Source organism: Suricata suricatta, chromosome 10 (genome assembly GCF_006229205.1).
Source record: "Suricata suricatta isolate VVHF042 chromosome 10, meerkat_22Aug2017_6uvM2_HiC, whole genome shotgun sequence".
In the NCBI taxonomy this organism is placed as follows: Eukaryota; Metazoa; Chordata; class Mammalia; order Carnivora; family Herpestidae; genus Suricata; species Suricata suricatta.
Window position 1 is genome coordinate 48,840,405 of NC_043709.1, and position 27,251 is coordinate 48,867,655.

The following is a 27,251-nucleotide window of genomic DNA, read 5'->3' on the forward strand; positions in this document are numbered from 1 at the left end:
TATATATATATATATATATTTAGCTAAGAGAATACTGGAAACCAAATGGGGTAATGAAGGGAGAGAGAGAGAAAGAGAAATGGGGCAAAAGCTTTTTGAGTAGGTATAGTCTGCTAGGCCCTGTGTTAGGCTATTTCAGAACTCCCAAAGATCGTGGGATTCACTGAGTAGATTTCTTAAAATAAATGATGCTTGTTACCTGCCTTTAATTGTGACCCACCTCCTCCCCCGAAGAGTTCAACACAGAGTTTAACTCTTCTTTCTAATGTTTAGTTGGAAAATTATAAAACTTTGAAACTTGCATGATTCTCTGAGACTAGGTCTGATCAGCAGATGGTGACCCATTTTTTAAATTGCTGTTTTCTTTGTCACCTGGATCTAAGTTTATCAATTAGTTGAAGATTTCTTTATAGAGGAAACTTACAGCTGTGGCATTCCAGGGACAAGCTTTAGTGGGAAAGTGAACCAAATGAATCACCACCAGGAGGCATGTGGGGTTGCGGTTGAGACACAAATGATATTTGTGACACAGGCAATTGACTCAGGTTATGACTTGTTGGTCCCTGGATATCTGGTGTCAACCCCCTCTGAAACGTGGAATGAGTAGACGAAGACTTGTTCGGAAGTGGAGCATTTATATTAACACATCTGTCCTAGATTTCTAATTTATGAATAAAAACATTGTAAACATACCCACAAAGAGACATGTCTGGACCAAGACATAAAGATCTTTGAGGCCTTTTCAAAAATGAAAACTATGAACATTCCCTCCTACCTTCACCTGTCCAAGAAAAAGCTGGATACAGACCCAGCAGTGAGTACCATGGTTGCAGAATAGCTGGATTTGTTTATTTGTTTTTAGTCTCCAGAAAGAGGAAAAGAACAGTATGTTTATGGTACAAGAGAAGTGCTGAAGGAAATACATGGTCTAGAAAGGAGCCCCAAGGAGACCTTGGTGAAGAGAGTAGATGTGCATCTTGGCCCAGAGGGCCTTGTCACCTGGGTGCCTGTGCTCCGGTGTGGTGCGGGGAGGTGGCACTGGACACCTCCAGTCTCAATGGTTTCTTAGAGCTGGCAGGCTTCCTGGAAACAAAAGCAGGATTTCCGCAAAGTGAAAATGATGCTCAAAGGCAAGGTCCTTTGCAAGGTCTCTTTCCCTGGCTAGACGCTATGGCTTGATCCTGGCATGAAACTTCAACTTGTGCTTTTGAAGCTGAGAATACCCACCTGCTTCAGAAATGCTTAGTCGTCAGAATAACCCCGTGAGTGAGTTTATAAACATTTATTATTATTACTATTGTTATTATTATTATTTTATTTTAGAGAGACAAAGAGAAAGAGTGAGCAGGGGAGAGGGGTAGAGGGAGAGAGAGAGAGAATCTTAAGGGCTCCACACCCAGTGTGGAACCTGACACAGGCCTTGATCCCACGACTCTGGGATCATGATCTGAGTCAAAATTAAGAGTCAGACGCACAACAGATTGAGCCACCTTTGTGTCCTTCATTATTAGTATTATTATTTTAAATCTGAGTATAGTTGACACACAGTGTTACATTAGTTTCAGGTGTACCACATAGTGATTCAAGAAGCTTATACCTCATGCTACGTTCACAAGTGTCGTTACTACCATCTGTCCCCTCCCCATAGATTGCCATTCAGTATCATTGTTTGTGTTCTGCATGCTGGTCTTTTATTCTGGTGACTTACTCACTTCGTACCTGGAAGCCTGGGTCTTTCACTCTTCTTCACCCATTTGCCCATTCTCCCGCAACCTCCCCTCTGCCAACCATCTGTTTGTGTTCTGTATTTATAAGTCTGATTCTGCTTTTTGTTGGATAAATTCGTTTTTATATGAAAGAAATGATTAAAGAACTTGCCCAAACAAGCAGAGCTGGTAAGTGGATGGGAAGGTATTTAACTCTTTTCTGACTCCTTCTGCAACAGCTCTGTCCAAGGTAAATATAATTCAGGCCATATATGTTATTTTATTTTATTTTTGAGGTAAAATTGGTATATACCATTATACATCAATATATACTAATATAACAATATTAGTTCCAGGTGTACAACATTATAATTTGATATTTGCATACACTGCAAAGTGATCACCATAATAAGTCTAGTTACCATCCTCACCATATAGTTGACCCTCTTCACTCTTTTGACATGTCCCCCAAACCTCTTCCCCTCTGATAAAAACTAATATGTTCTCATTGCCTATTAGTTTGGCTTTGTTTGATTTGGTTTATTCATTTGTTTTGTTTTCTAGATTTTACATACAAGTGAAATCATATGGTATTTGTCTTTCTCTGTTTGGCTGATTTTCCTTAGCACAATACCCACTAGGTCCATCCATATTGTTACAAATGGCAAGATTTCCCTCTTTTTTATGATTAAATAGTATTCCATTCATTGTATATATACATATCTATATATCCATATCTAGATAGATAGATAGATAGATAGATAGATAGATAGATAGATAGATATCACATCTTTATCCATTCAGCCATTGACAGACACTTAGATTGCCTCCATATCTTGGCTATTGTAAAAGCTACAATGAACATAAAGGTGCAGATAACTTTTCTATTTAGTGTTTGTGTATTCTTCAGATAAAATACCAGGCAGTGGAATTGTTGGATCACATGTAGTTCCTATAGTGGCTGCGTCCATTTACATTCCCACCAACAGTGCACAAGGGTTCTGTTTTCACCACAGCATTTTCAACACTTGTTATTTCTTTTCTTTTTGATTATATCCATTCTAATGGGCATAAGGTGACATCTCATTGTGGTTTTGATTTGCACTTCCCTGATGATTAGTGATGTTGAGCATTTTCCCATGTGCCTGTTGGCCATTTGTACGTTTTCTTTGGGGAAAAAAAAGTGTATTCAGGTCTTCTTCCCTTTTTTAAACCAATTGTTTGGGGGTTTTTTTGTTCATTAATATTTTGATGTTAGCCTTTTATCAGATATATGATTTGCAAGCATCTTCTCCCATTTAGTAGGTTGCCTTTTTATTTTGTTGATAGTTTCCTTTAATGTGAGGTAACTTTTTAGTTTGATGTAGTGGTGATGAACTCCTTTAGCTTGCTTCCCTGGAAAACTTTTTATCTCTCCTTCAATTCTGAGTTTTAGCCTTACTGGGTAGAGTCTTCTTGGTTGGAAGTCCTTTTAGCCCTTTAACTATATCACCCCATTCCCTTCTGACCTAGAGAGTTTCTGCTGAAAAGTCATCTGAAAGCCTTATGAGGTTTTTCTTACAGGCAGCTTTTAAGATTCTTTATTTTTAACTTTTGATATTTTCATTATAATGTGTTTTTGGTGTGAATCTCTTTGGGTTCATCTTCTTTGTAACTCTTTGTGTTTCCCAGACCTGGGGGTCTGTTTCCCAGGTTAGGGAAGTTTTCAGCAATTATTCCTTTATTTATTTATTTATTTGCATATCCCAAACTGTTTATTCAAAAACAAAGTTCACACAACCAAAAGCAGAGCTGTTCTTATTGAGGTGGGTGTGGAGCTCCTGGGGCCCCCACCCAGATTCCTGGAGCCTCATTGGGATGTGGCTTGAAAACCTTGTGACTAAGACCTTTCTAGTCTTCTATCCCATCGGCTTTGCATCTCCGTTATCTACCATCATGTCTGGGACGCAGCCGCTGGTTAATCAATGCTGAGTTCACGGGTGCGTGCCTGCGTGCGTGCGTGCAAGACAGCTCTTATCTGTCCAGGCCCTACAAGAGTTCTTTCCGGTGGACGGGGAAGAAAATCACTTGGAAAACTTCTGGAACAGCACTAATTCTTTCAGACATTTAAGGAGCTCTTTAAAATTATTGAACAAATTACTGTCCATTTTTAAAATTCCTGACTATTTTGTAATTTTTTTTCTTCCAAGTAGCCTCCCTTGTTGAGTGGGAGCTTAGACTGGCTGTCTCATTTAAATAATTTTTCTGCTTTTTCTCTCTGTCTTTTCTTTTAGGGATCCTTATAACGTGAATATTATTCTCCTTGATCTTGTCCCATAAGTCTCTTACGGTATCTTCACTTTTAAAAATTCATTTTTCCTTTTGCTATTTTGAGTGGGTAAGTTCGACTGCCCTGTCTTCAAAGTCACCGATCCATTTTTCTGCTTCATTTCGTGTGCTCTTGATCCCCCACTCGCTTTGAATGCAGTTAGTATATTTTTCATCCCTGAGACTTTCTTGTGTTTTCTCCCTTTCAAACGTTCTTATTGTGTTCATTTATACTCTCTCAAGTTTGGTGAGCATTTTTATGACCATTACTTTGAATTCTTTATTGGATAGATTATTTATCTTTGTCTCATTAAGGTTGTTTTCTTAGGTTTCTCTTGTTCTTGCATTTGGAACATATTCCTCTGTTTTCTCATTTTGCTTGGCTCTCTATGCATTTGCTGAAGCACCTATTTCTCCCAGTCTTGAAGGAGTGGCCTTGTGTAGGTGATGATCCTTCTTGTTCAACCTTGCCCTAATTCTTGTCTCTCAAACATTTGCGTGTGTCTGTATAGCCTGATTTATTCTTTATTTAAAAAAAATTTAATCCAGTAGAGTTAACATACAGTGTTAAATTAATTTCAGGTGTACAATATAGTGACTCAATAATTCTATACACTATTCAGTACTCAAGGTAAGTGTACTCTTCTTCACTTATTTCGCCATTCCCTTTCTCACCTCCACTCTGATAACCATAAGTTTGTTCTCTATAGTTAAGAGTCTGTTTTCTGGTTTCTCTCTTTCCTTTTTTATCTTTTTCTTTTTGTTGTGTTTTGTTTCTTAAATTCCATGTATGAGTGAAATAATATGGTATTTGTTTTTTCTGACTGACACATTTTGCTTAGCATTATACTTTCAAGATCCAACATGCTGTTGCAAATGGCAAGATTTCATTTTCTTTTATGGCTGAATAATATTCCATTGTGTATACATATATATCTATCTCCTTCTCCTTCTCTGCCTCCTTCTTCTTCTTCCTTTTTCTTTTTTGGAGAGAGCATGAGTGGGGGAGGGGTGCAGAGGGAGAGACAGACAATCTCAAGCAGACTCTATGCTCAGTGTAGAGCTCAACACAGGGCTTGATCCCATGACCCTGGGACCATGACCGGAGCTGAAATTGAGAGTTGAACACTCAACTGACTGAGCCACCCAGGCACGGCAGTATACCACATCTTTATCCATTCACCTATCGATGGACATTTGGGCTGCTTCCATATTTTTAGCTTGATTTATTCTTTTTAAAAAAGTGTTTATTTATTTATTTTAGAAGAGAAAGCATGCATGAGCAGGGAGGGGCAGAGAGAGAGAATTCCAAGCAGACTCTGCACTGTCAGTGCAGAGCCTGGCATGAAGTTTGATTCCACAAATTGCAAGATCATGACCTGAGCCAAAATCAGGAATTGGCGGCTTAACTGACTGAGCCACATGGAGGCCCCAGCTTGATGTATTCTTGATAGGTCCCAGTGGCTGAGGGTGTGCCAAGACCTGTCAGTGACCCGAAGGGAGAGATCTCAGCCAGCACCTAGATTCAGGCTGATTGCCAGCCAGATCCTCCGGCAGCAGCTTTTAAGATACCCAAATAATCAGAGTCCTGTGAGGCTGCAATTGTACACCATCCTGACCTTCAGACTAAGATATCTGAATGTGGCCCGTGGGTGGCCATTGCCATCACTGGGGCTTCAGATGAGTGTATAAGATTATTTCTAGGAAGTTCAAGGGAAGCACATAGATGGTGCCTCCCTGCCTGTGTTTCCCAAGAGCCCCTCTGTAGCCTTTCTGTGTGCAGCAAACTTGAAGTTTATTCCTCAGGTTGAGGCTCGAGGACAATTAAATGGGCCTTTTTCACATGCAGACTGGGGGTATGTGTTAGTCTACCATCTGTGCAGTGCCCTGGGGTGTGATGTTCTGCCCAGAACTGTCTTTCTTACTCTTCCAGTCCCATGGAGCCCAGGAACACAAGACCCTCTGGCCCTCAAAGGGTCCAGCTCTGGCAACCAAGAGGCATCCCCTGTGTGGACTGCAGTTGTCCACCAGCTTTAGCTGCTGGAGAGTGGTGGGGTGGGGAGATGGGCATGACTGTGGCCAAGAACGAGTATGAGGGGCTGAACAGGCCCATGGTTTTGTGATGCTGGAGAAATGCATTGGGAGTGGGGCACACCTTTGGCTTTAGCTAGGTTGTGTTCATATATCCTCCTGTTTCAGCAAGGTTGTGAGAGAGTGCAAATATTGGCACTCTTCAGCACCACCATTCCTGAGGAAAATCCCAACTAATTCCTGCCTCTCCATCAGACACTTTGATTAGCAAATGAATCACTTTCACATATAATCCTGTTACCTCTCAAACTATTGCCTTTGTGTTGGTTCCCAGTTGAGTCCACATGCAAGCCTTTCAAAAGGAGTCTCTCCAATCCCCATAGTCTCCTGGATCTTCTGGATATAAGCTTTGTTGGTTTCTAAAGACATGTTTTGGGTGCCTTGTCTCTTTGGCACAGGCCCTAAGGGTTGGGGTGATTGATGTGGAGCAAAAACCCCTTCAATACTCAGCGAAAGGCTCTGGGCCTGTGAGATCCCTTCCTATTGTGGGTTGGCATGCCAGGGGTGGGGTTTTTGGTAAGACCACAATTTTGCCTATTCTGTCCATCTCAGTGTGGTCCTTTTATTCCTTGTGGAGGAAACTGTTTGGCTAGCTTTCTGTTCTTTTCCAGTGGGAATTCTTCTTTATGTGGATACAGATTTGATGTATCCATGGGAGGAGGTGATTTGGGGTCTTCCTATGTCACTGTTTGGGACCACTCACCTACCCCAAATATGTAATTAAATTTTTTAAAGTTTATTTATTTATTCTGAGAGAAAAAGATTGTGTGTGTATAAGCAGGGAAGGTGCAGAGAGAGAAGGAGAGAAAGAATCCATGCTGTCAGCACAGAGCCCAGTGCAGGGCTTGAACCCAGGAACTGTGAGATCATGACCTGAGCCCAAATCAAGAGTTGGATGCTTAGCCAACTGAACTACCAGGCACCACCTTAAATTTCTTATAACCACATTTAAAAAGTAGAAAGAAACAAGTGAAATTAATAATTTAATAATATATTATCTCTAAATTAATGTTAAAATATTATGATTTAAACATGTAACACATATAAAAATTATTAATGAATATTTTGCATTCTTTTTCCTACTAAGTCTTCACGATGTGACCTATATTTTACCTTTACAGAACATTTAAATTTGTATCAGCCACATGCCATGTGCTCAAGAGCCTCATGTGGCTAACGGCCATGGAACTGGGTAGCCCAGAGCTGGCGTCTACTACTCCAGATAGTCCTCAAATACTCCAAAGTGAGCGAGGGATTTGGAAGAGTGGAGATGAAGACCTAGTGTCACCACTGCCACCCTTAACTTGGAAGGAAGCGAGGGCAGGGCTGCCACCAGTACATTTGGTAAATAGACGCCAAGTCGAACCATGTCCTCCATCCGGGCAGATACAGCCTGCACCACTGTGCTTGATTTGGCAGGCAGAGTGCTTGCTGAATCTGAGTCTCATTTGCCTCCTCTGACAGGAGCCCTTGTGCAGTGAGCAACCTCTGCAGCCACACTAGGTGGCCTAGCTCCATATCTTTCTTCAGCACACTCTCCCATCATCTTCTGGCCCTTAGTGACTAAGATTCAGCTGTAGAGAAATCTCTTCATCAAGCGTTGTAGGCTGAGAAGTAATTCTTCCCCTTCTCTGAATATTTACATTTTTCTAAACATATTTGATGGAAGCAAATGCTTCTAATTAAAACAACAACAACAACTGTGTCTCTCAGTTGATTCCTTGATGAGGCAATGGGTTCTCGCTAACAGGACTTGGAATCCTGCAAAAGGAACCCTTGTCTCTCAGTTCTATCAGTTGAGTAACTGTATTTCCATATTGGCTGGAGAACCCTTTCACTCACCACAGAAACACCAGGATCAATCCACTGAGATGAGCATGTTTTAGAGATGCGCCAGATGGAAAGAGTCCACACTCCATCTGTTTATTATATAGAGGTGGCCATGGTCCAAATCTTATAAAGTCGCCAGGAGAGAAAAAAACCCACAAGGCAGTGCATTTTAAGGGTGATCACAGCTCTTTGGACTATTTTAAAAGCACTGTCTGTTCTGTGTGTGTGTGTGTGTGTGCGCGCGCGTGTGTATGTGTGTTAAGGGACACCTTCCAAGTCTCTGCAGATACCGGCAGATTGGATTTGAACTTCTGATCTGTCGCTTGTTAGTTGTATCAGAGCAGGTTAATTCATTTTGCTGCTCCCCCAGTATCTTTATGTGTTGGAGGGTTGGCATAAGAATGAAGAGGTCTTAGAGATCATTCATACAGAGCACTTAACACAGAGATCAGCATATAGTAAGTGGCTGATAAGTGGTAGTTATTATTACTGGTAATAATTCATTATTATCTTAACACTTACAATCTTGTATTATTTGTAAGTCATCAACTCTCTCACAGCATTTCTCATTAGCTAAGGGATTCCAAACATCCCTCAGACCTGAGACCTTGGGATATAATTCATAAATGTGCTTCCTGCAAGGTAGTAAAAAGAATAAATTCACATATAAGTTTTTAGGTTCATCTCCAAAAAATATTCATACCATTGGTGCTGAGATACCCACCGTGAGCTGACCATGGAAAAGGGGATGAGGCCAATCACTTTACAGAGCTAAAGTTTAAGTCTTGCCTTTGCAGGAGGACTCTGCTCTGCCTTCATCTCCCAACTTTCATTCGTTTAAATGTATTGTTTTGAAAAGTTGATTAGATCTTCTTAAATATTTTTATAAAAACATTTGCAAGTCTAGAGTTCAGTATGCATCTAATTACCAGTGCAAATAGTCAGCATTACATTTCATGCCTTAGTTAGATCTAGGTCTATGTATATAAATTGAAGAGTAGTTTGAATTTTTAAAGTGTTGCAAATTGTTTTCTCCGGAAGCCATCTATGACCACTTTGAATAATGAGCAATTGAAGACTATCTCCCAGGCCATGAATTGGAATATCAAGAGAAGCAGGAAAATTGATACTCCCTACTGCTGGGAAATCATGCTCTTTATGCAAGAAGGAAGAGGTGGCAACTTCATTTGTCTTTCTCTCTTCCCTAAGTCCTTGCACTGCTCAAGTCTCCTTCTCAGTGATTCACAGATGCAAGCAATGTTTCTTCTCCAGAACCAACAATGGCACAGTCTGTATACCTTCAGGACAGCCATATGCTTGCAGTTCAAGGATATGAGGCAAGGGAGAGAGAGAGAGAGAGAGAGAGAGAGAGAGAGAGAGAGAGAGAGAGAGAGAGAGAGAAGTGTTTCCCTGGGGGCCTGAAGGATGTTAATCTTGAGAGCGATGTTTAGGATTACCAGACATATGCAGGCACTGAGTGCCAGATCCTAAGTAACAGAGTTCATGAGCTCTTTAATAAAATGTGTGTGTACGTGTGAATGTGTGTTGTGACATGCGGTCGTTATTTTTTACATAGTGTACCTAAATGGAACCCTTAATTTCTCTAGCATGAAGCCTTGAAATCATCCTGGTCTGCTGTCTTTCTCTCTCATCCGATCTCAAATCCATCTCCCATCCTATTGGCATTAACTTTGAAGATGATTCTTAAATCTGATCGTGTATCCAACTTCCACCACCACCGTTGCAGGCAAGCTGCTGCTACCTTTCATCTCTTGTTCGTGCACATGTCTCCTGACTCTTCTGTTTCCTCTCTCTCCCTCCCCTGGTGCCTCCTGAAGTCTATCACAGTAGGCAGCCACCTTCCTAGAATACAAATAACATCATGTCAATCTTGTGCTCAAGTTACTTCATTACCTCCCCGTCACATTGACAATAAAATCTACCTTTGCCATGGTCTACAAGGCTGTTCCTAATTTACATCTTGTGTCCCTCTTTCTTCATCTCCTACCAATCCTTGCTTTCTGTACTCCAGACACATGGGCCTGTTACTGTCTGTCGTGTCCTCTCCGCCCAAGCCACCCTCAGAGTCTTTGCATTTGTCATTCCGCATATTCAAACACTCTATGCCTGCTCCTGACACTCATTCCCTGCTGGCATTTCCTAAAAACAAACAAACAAATAAACAAAACAACCCACAAAAAAACCCCACCTTGTCCTCCTTTCCCTTTACGTGGTTATATTTTTATTTAGATTTCTCAATACTTGATATATTATGTATCTATTTTTTAAAAAATTTCTTCTAATGTTTTATTTATTTTTGAGAGACAGAGAGAGACAGCATGAGCAGGGAAGGGTTAGAGAGAGAGGGAGATACAGAATTCGAAGCAGGCTCCAGGCTCTGAGCTAGCTGTCAGCACAGAGCCTGACGTGGGGCTCGAACCCACAAACAGTGAGATCATGACCTGAGCTGAAGTTGGACGCTTAACCAAATGAGCCACCCTGGCACCCCTATATGTCTATTTTTTTAATGCCATGTGTCTGTCATCCAGATTTGTCATTTCAGGTTTGGTCTATTTGTTTCAAGGAACTGACTTACCCTCCTGGATCTGGAGATGGACGGTTTACCCAGGTTTGGACTTGCCTGGCCATCGTGATTGCTCTGGGGTTAGACAAACAAAGCAAGTAAGTATCTGCCTGGTACGGTCACTGAAACATTTTAAAAACAGAAGTTCTGTTTTCGATGTTGCTAAATTGGAGCCACGAGTGGCCATTCCACCAGTCTATGGGAGAGCCTGCTTGAAAATAATGACAACGTGGAGACAAATACACTGGAAGAAGAAAAGAGAGCTTCCTGAAAATATCTTTAAGCCCTTTAATTTTCAGTCCAATGAACCAATGAATTCATTTTTTTACTTAAGCCATTTTGAGTCTCAGCAATCAAGAGATTCTGATGAATATTTTTATTCTGTATCACTTCTATAGTTGCCTCAACACCCCCGTACATCGATGTATACTGATAAGTCAGGTTTTACTGAAGGTTTGGTGCGTCTAAAGAGAATTACTTCATGGAGAATTGTATCCATAACATAATACATACAATAAATTAATAGTATTCTTATGTTAATAATGACATAATAATTATATAACATAATAAAATTATAAAAATCTAAAATTACACATGATGACATTTCCCATACTCTAAGAGAAACTAATCCAAGAAGTTGACCAATTCACAGGGTGTTTCCATGTGGACATTCCAAACCCGGCCTCACACCCCTGTCCTCAGACATGTGCCTTTCTTAAAAAGTGCCTCGTCTTTCTGAATTCTCATGGGAGAAACTCCACTCACCTTTTGGGAAGTGCTACAGAGGGTGAAAGTGAAGTGAAAGAGCGTGGTATGGAGAGGCCCCACTGAGGGGAGTGCCTCAGTAAGTAGCCCAAAGTGAATGTGCATATTCCAAACCCAGACTAGTTTTTTTATTTTCTAGGTCTTCCTGTTAGTGTGAATCTCAGACACCCAGTCCAAGGGTTTCCCCTTGTCTGTCCAGCAATCAGTTGTAGGATCACACACGTATAAGCACTAATGATTTTCAAAGACCATGTCATCTAAGCCTATATGATAGAAAGGTTTCCTAAACACATTCCTGGAATCTTGCAGAGTACTATTAGTTCTTTTCCTTGACCCTACCCTTAACTTTTATCATGAAATATTTTCTCTTAGGCATGATGTAAATATGAGAAGATCTTAATAGTATGCCATAAGGTTGTTGCTGATGAAATTTATAGCCCTGGAATCATCCTCCTTCCCAGTGACTTGGACTAGGGAAGTTGAGATGGGGGGTTGTATATAGCGAAGAGAGTTTTATTATTTTATTACAATATCTTTCTCTGGGTCTGGGCTTCTTGAAAAATCTTAGGTCTCTCTCTCTCTCTCTCTCTCTCTCTCTCTCTCTCTCTCTCTTTTGTTAAATGTTTTTAAAGGTTTTTATTTTTGAGAGAGAGAGAAAGAGAGAGACAGCATGAGCAGGGGAGGGTCAGCAAGAGAAGGAGTCACAGGATCTGAAGACAGGCTCCAGGCTCTGAGCTAGCTGTCAGCACAGAGCCCAATGCGGAGCTTTAACCCACAGACTGTGAGATCATGACCTGAGCCAAAGTTGGACGCTTAACCGACTGAGCCACCCAGGAGCTCTGAAAAATCTTAGGTCTCTCAACCCAAGCTGTCAATAAAAAGGTGTTGAATTAACAAGTGAAGATCACCATGGTTATGTTTATGGATTCATCACTCATGAGTTTGGTAATTGACTTGATTTATATGCATTACTCAATAGAAATGGATTGGGAGACTTTATTTTGGGCCAAGCTCTTTGTTTTCCAGAAGTTGTTGATTAGATAAAAATCTGAGAAGGAAAATAAAGAAGTCTTTCAGGACCCATTAAAATAGAACTGGTTCCCATATTGGCCAGAAGAGGGCAGGATCCCTGTGGGAATGTGACCGGATAGTATTTCAATATTGCATAAAAGTTTCAGAGCATGTGGCACTGCCTAGGGAAGGTAAGTGGCAAAGATAATCTGACGGGGGTAGGATAAGAGATCTTTAAAATTTTTACTTTATCCAAACTCATGGTTAATTTATTAACTGATTCCTTCATCAAACATTACTGAGTACCTACTATGTGTTGTGCACTGTGCATGAGACTAATGATACAGAGAAGGACTCAGCAGATATGATCTTTACCCCAGGGTGCTTACAGACTAGTAAGGGTTACAAAAACGAACAGATAAGTACTTGTATAATTACAGATTTGGATAAGAATGTTGTAAAAACAACAGGATGTTATGAGAACTGCTTTAAGTTGGGGAGATCTCTGAACAAGGTGGACCCTGAAGGATAAAGAGTCATGTGAAAAGTTAGGAGAAATGTACTCCAGACAGAAGGGATAGTATGTATGAAAGACCCTGAGGTTGGAAGAAGGATGTAATGTTCAAGGAAGTGTAAGAAGGTCAATGTAGCCACACGGTTTTCCAGAAACAGCAAGATAGATTTGAAAAAATGCAGGAGGATCATGCAGGGCTTTTAAAGTCATGCTCAAAGGTCTTGATTTTCTTGTGCAACCAAGGGGAAGCCATCAAAGGGTTTTAAGCAGAGGAGCAGTATTGTCTCATTTATGTTTGAGAAGATCCCTCTGGCTGCAATGAGGAGAATGATCTGGAGGGGCCCTGGGGGAAGTAAGACAGGAGGAGGCTGTGGGTGTAGTCTAGAGAAGAGATGATGTTAGCTAGGACTAGGTGGTGCCGAGAAGAGAGAATCAGGTAAATTTGAGTTGTATTTGAAAGACAGACTTGACGAGACTTAGTAACTGGAGGTTGAGGAAAGATGTCATGCTTTCCTCTAGTTTCTGTCATGAGCAGATGGGGACGTCTACAATGGAGAGTAGGGAGTAGAAAATCAAGAGTTCAGTGTGGGACACTTTAAGTTTGAGATATCCAAATGGAGAGACTCTGGAGTGGAGCTCTGAGGAAAGGGGCGTGAGAGATACAAACTTGTGAATCATCCACATACACGAATAGCAGCCAAAGCCATCAATGCGGATGATGGGATACAGAGGCAGCGAGGAGAAAGGGGTGAGAAGATGTCTCAGGACTAAGTCCTAGGAAGCTGTGACAAAGGCAGGAATCACAATAATTTATTTAATTAAGTTTAATTAATTAATTAACTAATTTATAGTTTCTTGTCAAGTTGGTTTCCATATAACACCCAGTGCTCTTCCCCACAAGTGCCCTTCCCCATGCCCATCACCCCCCTTCCCCTTTCCCCCTCTGCTTCTATGGGTTGGTGGAAAGACTTTTAGAAATTAATCTACGTAGTAGCTATGCAGTTTTTCCTCTTGTAGGTTACTCTTATGTATCAATTTCTGTTGGCACTGTAACAAATTGCCACAAACTCAGTGCCTTAACACAACACAAATTTATTTTCTTCCAGTTTCTGGAGGTCAGAAGTCCAAAATGGGTCCCGCTGGGCAAACCTCAAGGCTGCATTCCCTCTGAAGACTGAAGGGAGAACCTGTTTCCTTGCACTTTTCTGGCTTCTAGAGGCATCCCACATTCCTTGACTGTGTTCTCTTTCCATCTTCAAAGCCAGCATATGACAGATCAAGTTGTTCTTATGCTGTATCACTCTGACAGTGACTCTCCCCTCTCTTTTATTTTTAAAGACCCCTGTGATTACACCTGACCCACCTGCATAATTTAAAATATTCTCCCTATCTCAAGATCTACTGAGTAGCAAACTTAATTCCAACTGCAACACCAATTCTCCCTTGTCATGAAATATAACATAGTCACAGATTTAGTAGAATAGGATATGGACATCATTGGGAGTCATTATTCTGCCTACCAAGCCTTATAAATATCTTGATAATTCCTCTTTGGAAAAGTATACAAGAGTGCACATCACACCTCCAGTCCTAGAAAGAAGTCCTCTCTGATAGCCCCAAAGAGTGGCACTTGACAAAAGTACTGAGATTTATTTATGTGTCTGTTCTTGCACTCAGACCTATATTTAAGCAATATACCTTGTTGGACAAGGAAGAAAAACAACTAGCAAAGTTATTGGTTAGGGACTTATTTACACTTCCCTTGGCCACTAGAATACCTGTTTATTTGAACAGGAATCCTCAGGTTGTTGTCATAGCTAATATCTCTGTCTTGGTCCATTTGTTCTGCAATAGCACAGTACTATAGACTGAGTAGCTTATAAACAACAGAAATGTATTTCTTACCATTGCGGAGGTGGGGAAGTGCAAGATCAAGGTGCTGGCAGATTCATGCTGTATGATGAGAACCCACTTCCTAGTTTATGGATGGCCATCTTCTTGGCAGGAACTCACATGGGGCAAGAGGTGAGAGATCTCTTTGAGGTCTCTTCTATAAGAGCATGCATCCATTCATGAGGGCACCAGCTGCATGGCCTAATTATCTCCAAAGATCCCAGCTCCAAATATCATCTATTGGGGGTTAGTATGTAAGCATATGAATTGGGGAGGCACAAACATTCAATCTATAGCAGTCTCTTAGTAAACCAGAATATTACTCAACACCTATTATAATGATGAAATCTTACAAAATCAAACCAAATATCCCCCCTCCCCCTACAATACCAAGTGCTTGCAAGATTTAGAGCAACTGGAACTCTTGTGCATTGTTGGTGGGAATGCAAATGGTGCAGCCTCTGAAGAATGTGGTCTGACAGAAACTCAGAAGGCTAACCATAGTGCAATCCTACTTCTGTGTATTTGCCAAAGAAACATGAAGACTTATGTTCACATAGAAACCTGCAAGTACATGTTACCTTGGCTTTATTTGTTATCAAAATTTGGAACCAATCCAAAGATCCTTTCCCTGGAGAATGGATAAACACATGCTACTTTCATATAGTGGACTACTGTTCAGGAATAAAAAAAGAAAGGAGTACTAGGGGTGCCTGGGTGGTTCAGTTGGTTAAGCATTTGACTCTTGGTTTCTACAGCTCAGGTCGTGATCTTACAGTTTGTGAATTTGAGCCCCACAGTGGGCTCCATGCTGTCAGTGCAGAACCTGCTTGGGATTCTCTCTCTCTCTCTCTCTCTCTCTCTCTCTCTTTGGCCCTCCCCTGCTTGTACTCTCTCTCTCTCTCTCAAAATAAATAAGTAAACTTTAAAAAAAGAAGAAGGGAGTACTGAAAATGCAACATGAATAAACCTCAAATCCATTATGCCTTGTGTAGGAAGCCAAACTCAAAGGCTGCATTCTATAGACCATTTGTGATATTATGGAAAAGATGCAATTATAGGGAGAGGCAGTAGAGCAGCGGTTACCAAAGACTGGGAATAGGGGAGGAAGTTAACTGCAAAGTGACCCAGGAGCACTTTCTGAGCGGCGGGACTGTTCTAGATCTTGATTGCTGTGATGGGTACATGAGTGTAGGTGTTTCTCAAGACTCACAAAGCTACACTAGAAAGAGAAAATGCCTATTGTCTATAAATTATATATTAATTTTTTAAAAAGGATGTGCACAAATTCTACAGGCCTTTTTGTCCCCCTAATAAAAGATGCCATCCTAAGTCTATATTTTTATAATAGAGTATTAGTTCTTTTACTGTTAGAAGACAGTTAAGTGAAACTGTGTCCCACTTAAGCTATTAAATAAAGGTCTTTTAGAAGAGATCTCCGAGTGGCATCTCTGCTGAAACACATCACTGGAAAAACAGCAAACAAGGAAGTCAGGAAATCAAGGTTCCGAGCCCCCATAGTCACTAACTAGTTTTGTGAGTTTAGACAAAGGACCTAAGCTTTCTAGGGCTTGGCTGCCCTATCTGTAAAGTGGGAATAAGGTCTGATCAAAACTCCCTAATGGAGGGTTATGAAAAGCAAAAGACAAATGACCTTCATTTTATTGGCTTAAGTAGGACACAGGTTCACTTTGTGTGCACTGAAGTGCTTATCAAGATTAAACATTCTCTTGCATGGTAAAGTATTATTTTTCTCTTTTCTAATTTTTTAAATTGAATTTTATTTTTAAGGCAATCTTTATACCCAACGCGGGGCTCAAACTCACAACCCCAAGATCAAGAATTGCATGCTCTGCTGACTGAGCCAACCAGGTGTCCCTCTTTCCTAATTCTCACAATTGACTGTGAATAGTTTTTTTGCTGAGCAACCAAGTATGCACTAGGTATGCAGTACCTTGTAATTATCTCAACAGTCTTCTGTGCCTGGGGCTCGTGTAATAGCATCTGTCACTTACAGAGAAGGGAACGGATACACTCAGTGGTTGCACACAGGTGCTGAAGTGACCCAGCTCATATAAGGTGAAGGGGAGAGAGAATTCAGTGCCATCTGACTAGAGGCCCATGGTCTTTTCCATCTCTTCATCTTGCCTGTCTCAGAGCTGTTTTCTGGTTACAGGCAAAATGTCCAAGTTAGACTCTGATATATACACACAGAGAATCACGCTGCATATACATGAAGATATTGTATATACATAATATATGTGAGAAGGCCAGATATATATGAACTCACTGAAGTTTCTGATCAATAAAGACACAAAAAAGACAAAGAAGGCAGAGTGAATAGGATCATTTTTATTACTTGGCTAATAAAAATTTTACATGGTGCTAATAGGTGTTTATTTATTTACCTAATGATCCCATTTTTTTTTATTGTGGTAAAATAGGCCCAATGATGTTTTGTATAAGAAAAGGTTGAGGCCTTGCTTTGAGGTCTAAAGTAAATGCTTATTTACTTTAATATTCTTTTAAAGAAGTATTTGAGGCAATAAATTTATATCTAAGAATCATTTTAACTGTACCCCATAGTTTTGATAGGAAGTACTTTTATGGTTGTCCAGGTTTAAATATATTGTAATTTTCATTGTCATTTCCTCTTTAGTTCACAAACTGTTTGGAGATATATTTAATCAAAATGTGCTTTTACTCCCTTCCTATATTGTTGTGGATGATAGCTTACTTAGTGATAATGGGGTTAAAGTTATGCAATCTGTGTGACATCCAATTTTGGAAAAAATTTGCGCTGTCCTTTGCGACGTAGGAGGTGGTCAGTTGTGATCCACATTTTACGTGTGCTTGAATAGAACGTGTATCTTCAATTTGGGGAGGACGGAGTTTCGTGTATCTGTAATTAGTGTATTGAATCCATGATGCGTGGCCTGCAACACAAATGCAATTTTAAATTTACTTGGTGGGAATAAACTTCCTCTGTCTCTGGATGTATATTCTGGAAAGTGTGAGGTCTTTTCTGTGACCCCTCACATGATCATCCCGTTCTCACTTTGGTCCCCCAGTGCCTACACCTGGGTTGGGTCCTAGAGTGAAGTCTAATGGATGAGATCTCCTCTCCCTCCATGCTAAGACCTGTAGTTGGCTGTGTCATATTTTGGTGGGTATCACTGGCTTCTGGATCCTCGTTTCTCCTCTTTCTATTCAGCAGCTCCTTCTTCACCTGCTGCTCCTTCTAGGCATCAGCCTGCACTGTCCCAGAACCGAGAATTATCCTGGACTTCCTCTTCCTACGTCCACCCCTATTTCTAACAAACATCAAGACTCATCAGCTCTACTTCCCAAATACCTCTCACATTGGTCCGCTTGCCAGTCTCGGCTGCCACTGTCTCTATTCAGGCCACCATTATCTTTTGCTGGCATCCCTGCAATAGCCTCGGACTGATCTTGATCTATTTTACCCCGTACTAACTTCTTTCTGTTGTAGTCCGTGATTTTTCTAAAACAGAAGTCTGATTACATCATTCTCTGTTCAACTCATTCAGTGCTCCTCTATAGATCATCTAACAAACTTCAATCTTCCTAATTTTACTTACATGACCCTTCAGGATCTAAATTCCTTTTTAAAAATGATCTTCTGTGATCATTTCTCTTTTCCCAAAATGAAGCTATCTATTCTTGCAGGTTCTAATAGGCTAAGCCTTCTCACCTTGAAACATAATGAAGGGGTGCCTGGGTGGCTCAGTTGGTTAAGCGTCCGACTTTGGCTCAGGTCATGATCTCAGGGTTCGTGGGTTCAAGTCCCGTGTCGGGCTCTGTGCTGACAGCTAGCTCAGGGCCTGGAGCCTGCCTCAGATTCTGTATCTCCCTCTCTCTCTGACCCTCTCCTGATCGCTCTGTCTCTGTCTCTCAAAAAAAAAAAATCAACATAAAAAAACATAATGTGCAGAACTTTATTTCTTTGAGATTTACATATCTTAACTCCAAAAGAGTGGGATGATAAAGGGATACAGGAGTGCTGGTGCACAGGGGCACAGGTACCCCAATGTTCATAGCAGCACTGTCAACAACAGCCAAATCATGGGAAAAGCCTAAATGTCCATCAACAGATGAATGGATAAAGAAGATGTGGTTTACATATAAAATCAAATACTACTTGGCAATGAGAAGGAATGAAATCCTGCCATTTGCAGCAATGTGGATGGAACTGAAAGGTGTTATGCTGAGTGAAATAAGTCAGACAGAGAAGGACAGAGATCGTATGTTTTCATATGTGGATCTTGAGAAACTTAACCGAAGACCATGGGGGAAAGGAAGGGGAAAAATAGTTACAGAGAAGGAGGGAGGCAAACCACAAGAAACTCTTAAATACAGAGAACAAATTGAGGGTGGATGGGGGTGGGGGAGAGGGGAAAGAGGGTGGGCATTGAGGAGGGCAGCTGTTGGGATGAGCACTCGGTATTGTATGTAAGCCAATTTGATAAGAAATTATATTTTTTAAAAAAGAGTGGGCTAATGGAAAAAAGATTATATACACTCACACATAAACACATTCATATACTTACACAAATACACGCATACTGACACATATACACATATGTACACATATGCTCACACACATACATGCACCACATATATACATACTCACATATATGCATGTATAATAAATGTTTGAGATAAATACATGGGGAAATGTATATAAGTGTATATATATATTATATGTGATGGAAAGTATAACAATCAATAGATGCTTTTAAAAATTGCACATGGATGTCCAATTAATAGATGGGAGATTAACCAACACACTAATTTCCTCTTCTTCTCTAGACTCCAGTGGAATCTTAGTAAAATAATATAAATGGTAGAGATTCATAAGAACAAAAGAGTGGAATTGGAGTCAGTAGCAGATAAGACATTTCTACACATTTATGGAATACAGATTTAGCAAATTTAGCAAAGCAAGGGAGGCTACCTTTTCAACTATATATAGAGAGACAGAGAAAAAAGAAATCAGATTTTCCCAGAGGAATCCTAGGAGGACTAAGAATTCTGGAATGCCAGACAGGGTAGCAGGCTGTATTTAGGCTTAGGGTTGAAACAGAGAGATAATTTGGGTCAGTTGACTCCCATTCATTTCTTTGGACATAAAATATCAATAGCCTTGTTTCTGTACTCAGCCGAAAAGTCAGAGGTGACTTCCCAGGAGACCTTAAGAATCCCCCCCAAAAATAACTTCCACATACCTGATGTATGAAGAGTTAAAAAGGCAAAGTCAAGAAAATCTCCCAGAAAAATGGAACAAAATGATAAAGATAGAAAAATATATAGGAGAAAATCCTAGAAGTGTAAAGGCTTAAACCAGCAGGAGCAACATCTGACCAGCAGGGTACCCCCAAGGATAGAAGAGAGAAAATGAATGTGATGAGAGTATCAAGAAAAAGAAAGAAATTCTCCCAAGGTTAGAGTCTGTTCAAGTAATCAACTTTTCAGCGAGGCATTCCCTGGCCAACCTGTTCGAACCCTAACCCCTCCATCCAACGCTCTGGGTTCTCCCTCCCTATTCAATTCTCCATTGAACTTGTAACCACCTGATATACTGTATCTTGCACTTGTTTATCTAACTTTCTCTCTTCCCCACTAGAATGTCAGCTCCCCAAGGCAAGGAGCTCTGTCAGTTTTATTCACAGCGGCCTCCTCAGTATCTTGCTAGTCCTTGGTGCAACAGGGGTTTGGTAGTTATTTGTTGAGTGAACACATTAAATCAATGATGCGCAAGATCTAGAGCCTTACCTGCCATGGAAAGAAGTCAATGGATAATGCCTCAAGTTGCTTCATCAATAAAAGATATAAAGCCTATAATTTAGAAATACAAAGTGACCACCTGTAGACACAACTAATGGTGTTCAAGGCACTGAGCCACATCTGAGGGATGAATGGATGAGCAGGAATGGAAGCTGGCAAAGTCACTGTTGTTTTCTATAGGTTTTTGCAAGCTATTTGCTTTTTTTTTTTTTCACCATGTGCTTGGACTGTTTATTTTTCTTTAAAGAGTGTATATGTCTTAGGAAATACTTTGTGTTTATTTGCTGTAAATATGTCATATCAACAATAATAATAGCTAAACTTTATTGAGCACTTATTACATGCCAGGCATGGTGCTAAGATTTAAGATGGATTATTGGAGAATGTATTACATATCTGTTGTCATTTTGCACGGATTGAAAACATCTGGATTTACCCTAAAAATAGAAAAAAACACTCCAGTCCAAAATTATAAAAATTTATCAACCTAAACTCAGTTGGATAAATTCTGCTTATCAATTCTCATAACAAAGATATAAATTTGATATGCTTTTTCACATCCTTAAAATGCAAGGGAAAAAACCATGTCACAAATAGTTTTTAAATAAAGTTTTCATTTCCTAGGAAATCCTGTAGAACCACACACATGCCTGCCAACGGGATTTGTTGCAACAGGAGCTGTAGAAAGTGAAGGGGAAATTGTGCGTACGCTCTTCTGGAAACATCTGTCAGTGTCATCGGCTTACTTTCCCACCACTCTTCTTCCCACTCCACATTTCTCTTTCAGTCTGTTCATCTGGAGTGTAAGTGACCTTTGTTTCAGGAAATTTATGAAATTTTCACAACATGAAATGACTTCTGACAGAGTCATTTTTGGTCCTCAGCTCTGATCTGCTTCCTCCTGAGTCTGGGTTTTCTGCTCTGCCGCCATCCACCAGCGGTTCAGGGGCACAGGGAGCCAGTCATTCTTCAATCATTCCAGAGCTGAGATTTAACACTGATAGTTGTTTAAAACAACAACAACATTTTAGCACCATTGTTTGTTTGTTTGTTTGTTTGTTTAGATGCTTCTGGTGTTTAGAGTTTGCTATGGATCTGTTGGGAGCTGCCTCTCCTTACCTTTTCCCTTGTGCTTGGACAGACTCCTTCCCATCACTCAGCCTTCAGCTTAGATATGTCCTCCCCACAGGAGCCTTCCTTGACCATGACAACCTACATGGGTATCCAGCACCTCCCGAAGCTTCTGGAACTTCCCTCTGACATTTCACTTCATATACTTCGTTGTCCCTACCATTTATTTTTCACCTCCTCTGCTGGCCTTGCTGCTCCCTGGGTGCATAGGCTGAGTTATTTGTGTTGCTGGCTCTAGTACATGGCATAGGGCCCTAGTACAAAGTAGGGGTTCAGTAAACATTCATTGTATGAGTGAATTGGTTGAACAAATGAATACACACGTGAATGAATGAAAGCAACTGTCACTGTACACAGTTTCACCGTAGTCTGCATTTTCTGAGTATGTGTCAAAAATAACAACCAAAACAACTGCACAGTTTTGCTTAGCAATTAGTAAGTCAAAGGCTAATGAGTTAAAAATACTGGCTTAGATCCCAGCATTAAAGGAAAAAGAGATAAAGAGAAGGCTGTGCATGTTTCCTGTGCTTTGTAGGAAATGAATATTTCCTAAATTCTTTTTCTTCAGCAATTTCCTAAGTAAATTGAGAATGCATCACATCATTTATAGTCGTTTGAAAGAAGGAAGTACAAGACTTTCAAAATTATTTGCTTCTCATGCTATCTAGACTCTTCTTTACAGCTTGAAAAATATTTGAGAGAACATTGTTATATTTTACTGTTTCTTCAGAACCTTTGAATAATAGTTAACAAAGAACACTTTAAATACTGTACTTGCCTCATCACTCATGAGATCGGATTCTGGATTACATGAAGTGAAATGTTTTCAAGGCAGCCCCCTTCCCCCGTCCATTCCCCACCGGCTCAGCTGGGGCATGAGGTGCCCTAGAAGAATCATTGTTACTTCATGCTTTTTCTATTGTTCTTCTTCGGATCAGAGCTAATGTGCCCCGAATGCCCTCACAAATGATATGAAAAAGTTAAAAGAGAACTTTAAAGGTGGTTTAAAAATTTGAACCTAAGACTAGTTGAAAGATGATTGTTCAAGGAGGTGTGGTCATTCTGCGATTATTGCAAAGTTGGGCAAGATCTCATTTTTTAGTGCAAGTTATGGGGTAGGCTAAGGAATAACAAATCAAAAAGTAACATTTTTGGAACCGCCTTCTGAACATGCAAATGAACAGCAAGAAGAAAGAAAATTATTCTACTTAGCTTATGTGATGGCTTATGTGGTTTATATATTTTCAATTTATGTAACTCTAAAAGTAAATGGATAAGTCAGGATGCTATTAACAATAATTGTGGGGAATTTGTCATTGATATGTAAGACTAGACTCTGCCTCAATGTCTATTTTTATATGGCAGTTGTGTCTTCTGTAAGAAAAGTACTTCTGTTAAACAGAATGTATCTTTGATTCGAATGGTGGTCTAGAGACACATATAGTTAGTCACAGATCTTTATCATGTTATCCATTATGACCAGAACAACAGTCACCTTATCTTTCATTTAACCAAATGTGATAATACATTATATTTCATTCACTTAAAATTTTTTTAATGTTTATTTATTTGTTTTTTGAGAGAAAGAGAGGGAGAGAGAGAGAGAATGTGAGGAGAGAGGGGCAGAGAGAGAGGGAGGGAGAATCCCAAGGTGGCTCTACACTATCAGCACAGAACCTGACTTGGGGCTTAATCTCACGAACCATGAAATCATGACCTGAGCTGACATCAAGAGTTGGATGCTTAACTGAGCCACCCAGGAATCCCTTCTTTAACTTTCTTTACTAACTCTACTTTGGCTAGGATTATAATCATTATTATAATAATTTGTACTTAATTATGACTGATTATATTTTTATATTATCTTAAATTTGAGAAAAGTCATGTCTCCCAGATAAATTTAACTTTAAGTAATACATATATATGCATGTATATATTATCTCCGGTAACTATGAAGTAGACAGTTACTCTCAAGAAACTCTGCTGACTCTGGGACTGTGATTTTTTTTAAGTTTATTTATTTTGAGGGGGAGAGAGAGAAAGTGTGCACAAGCAGGGGAAGGGCAGAGAGAGAGAGAGAGAGAGAGAGAGAGAGAGAGAGAGAGAGAATCCCAAATTCCAAGCAGGCTCCATGCTGTCAGTGCAGAGCCCAATGCAGGGCTCAAACTCATGAACTGTGAGATTATGACCTGAGCCAAAACCAAGAGTCAGACACCCCTGGGATTGCTCTTTTGTTATTTGTTGGCTTCAAACTCCAGTAGGGTCTATTATCAGTCCAGGAAGTTCCTTGTTTCTCTAACCAAACTCCAGTAGGTTCTCTTATCAGTCCAGAAAGTTCCTTGTTTCTGTGACCTGGAAATATAATAGGAAGCTGTGCACATCGGAGATATGGGAAAGCCAGGAAGGATTTCCCTCCATCCAGTATTATTCCCCATACAGGGTCTTATTCCACATTCTATCCACTTGGAATGAATTCCTTTGTGTTAGGCTTTGTGGACATCTTAATATCACAGAACCCTAGAATTTTGAACCTAGAAAGAATATTAAAGACTGATCCAACCACTCCACTCAGTCTGCGGATTAGGAAACTGAAACTCAGAGCTTTACTCAAGGTCTCTCTCTGGGACCTTGTAGAACCAAGACTGGGATGGAGGCCTTAAGAGGTCAGTCCTGCTGTCTTTCACTGTGTTCATTTATCCATTCATTCTTTAATTTATGGCCTGGTCAGGATTTTTCTGGGTGCAAGTAAGAAAAACCTAATTCTGATGCACTTTAAGAAAAGAAGAAACTTTATGAGCCTTCAGGCACAATAGAATCCAATGGGTCAAGTAGTAATGTCTTCAATGCTTGGTCTGTCTCCATATAGTGTCTCCACTTTCCTCCATGCTAGCTTTGCGGATGGATGGCAATGCCTTCCTCCTTACTACTCTTCCTTCAGAAGTTATAGGCATGCATCCTACAGGCTTTAGTCCTACCAAAGTGGGAAAGGCTCTCTTTCCTAATTGGTCCCAGAAAAGTGCTTATGGGTTTATGTTGGGTTATGTGCCTTTACCTAAACTAAACAGAAGGTCTGATGCACTGTTAGCAAAGGAAAGTAAGATCAATGTTCAGTAGTTTGAAGCAACTACTGATTGTTTCAGGTGCCTACTGTATCTGAGACACTGCGTTGGACGTTTGTGTAGCATCTGTGGTTAATTCATTCTTTTAAAAATCAGTTGGTTTTTCAAAACGAGCATGCGTGCAGCAAGTTGAGCCTACAGAAATGGAGCAGAGGACAGGTTATACTGGGTGTGTTGAAGGAGTGATGATGAGGCACCAGGGAGAGGTTTGGGGTGCAGAGCCCTCATCAGAGAGGACAAGTGAAGCCTGAATGAAGGCCAGTGGGGTGCCAGGGGACTGGAGAGATCTGGGGGAAAAGGCCATGGGAGGAGCTGTCAGGGAGAATCTATCTGCTCAGCCCAGTGGTGCCTGAGTGTGGTTGACTCATTCAAGCACTTCTGGAGGGGCTATTGCGGCCAGCTACCGTGCCAGGTGCTGGGGACACAAAGGGGGCAAACAATCCTCACGTCCAACCAGCGGTGTGTTACACAAAGATCAATGCAGTTGTTGCTGCAAGGAGAAGTTTGGAGTGTTCCAAGGGAACATACACAGGAGGACCCGGCTGGTGGAGGTGAGAATACGGGCAGTGAGGCAGGCAGAAGAGCTGCCCTAGAAGAACATTTAAGCTGAGGCTGGAAGGATGAGGGGGAGGTTTGCGAGGGTGTGAAAGGGGCCAGGACAAGGGAAAGCACTCCAGGCAGAGGGTGCCAGAACCTGTGAGAGAGTGCCAGCATGGAGGGAGGAAGGTTGGTAAGAGCTCAGGCTGGAGGAGGAAGCAGGGGCCAGACCAGGTTATCTTATTCCGGCCTGAGAAGAGATCTTGAATTTTATCTGACGGCATTATATTTGTGTTTTCAAAAAGACCCCACTTGCTGTGGGTAGAGAAGGAATTCAATGGGGTGAGACTACACAGTCAGACACTCAAGAGTGGTGGTGGCTTGGCTTGCAGCAGTGACAATGGACATGGAGCGAGAATAGCCACATTCAAGAGGTATTTGGAAATCTTGGTTTTGTAAAGATGACTTCTGTAATCATTGGACAGGCATTACAATATAAATGTGGATTTGTGAAGGCTTCACATTTTCATTAACTGGTTGAATTGTAGGTTTTATTTTCCATGACAGAATTAAATTGGCTGGGGATTAGGCTGAATATAATTGTTTTATGGCTAAATGTATCCCATTGTAATAAATAATGGCCAAATATCAGCCTGCCATGCACCTGATTTAAGAGCACAAGGCCACAGGGAACTTGGTTGAGCCTACAGATTTGGTGACTAAACTAAAGATAAAGGAATGGGACTTTAAACTCTGGAGGCCCTGAAGAATGTTCTGGGTCCTACAGCCAGCTTGCTTGCTGCAATTTAGATAATCCCTTAAATCTGTTCTAGCTCATATTCTCCTGAAGCATATTCTTAGATTGATAAATGGGGACAAGTAGCCAGGTTCAGATGTTCTGCAATGGAATGGGAGAACCCTAGTTGAGGGGGGGAGAAGACTTGCAGTCTGAATGCACTGTAGTGACGGTGATCCCCTGGAAAGCCAACTTTGCTTAATCACATGGGAGTCTGGGAAGCTAGAATTAAGTAGGTTCGAGATGTGCCCCCTAGAGAAGGTTAATACTGAGCAGTGATAGGATATTACAGGGATATGCATTAGTCCGGAGGAGAGAGCGTGAAACTACCATCAGGGGGCCTCAGATTACATAATGGCTCTGCCATTTGCTGGCTCTGTCTCCCCAGGCTGCTCACTTAAGCTATCTGAGCCTCAGTTAATCCATCTGTAACGTAAATACAATAATAATACCTGCTGTATCATCCAGCATTATGATGAAAAATAAAAATGAAATTTGTAAAAGTGTTTTTGTTAAATGAAAAATGAGGCTCTACCAAAAGAATTGTCGTCTTTGTTTCAGTCAAGATGGGCTAAATTGTGCCCTAGTGAAAATGAGCAACATCTCAGTGCCTTAAAACAGGGTTGCTTTCTTGTCCCTGTGAAATCTCGTGCCAGGTCGGCACCTCTCAGGGTACTGGGCTTCCATTCATGTTGATGATAAAGTGTGACACTCTGTGGCTTTGTTCACATTGACCTCACCTCTCTTTGTGCTTTTTCAGTGTGCCCTGCTGCTTGGACCTTCATAGCAGGCTGCTATTGTTTCCCTCCTTCCCATTTTCCCTTCTGGAAGCGCATTTGGAGTTTACTTTGGGACATAGACCATTTCATGTTTCACACAGGGGTGCCCCCCTGCCCCTGCCATCCACCGTACAGAGGTCCCCCTTCTGGACTGGCTGTGGGGGCAGATATGTGACACATATCGGGCCAGTAGGCATTTTCTTTCCCTTGGAGACAATGATCGGCCTATGATCCAAGTCACCCCTACAGTATTCAGCCCCAGGAATTTTCTGGAAATACTGGAAAGCAAAACAAAACACAACTTGTCTTTCTGCAGAGGTCACTGGGCCAACGGGATGTGGGTCTGTCATGTGCAGCAGCTACCTTGCCAACACTGGAGG

The 27,251-nt window shown here is 40.9% G+C and overlaps 1 long non-coding RNA gene across 1 annotated transcript; it reads left to right on the top strand.

The window, feature by feature from the left end:
- Positions 1-1,171: 1,171 nt before the first annotated feature.
- On the top strand, positions 1,172-27,251 carry LOC115303755. The gene is made up of 3 exons (XR_003914226.1): positions 1,172-1,262; positions 10,519-10,616; positions 27,188-27,251. It is a non-coding gene; the product is annotated as an uncharacterized LOC115303755 (long non-coding RNA).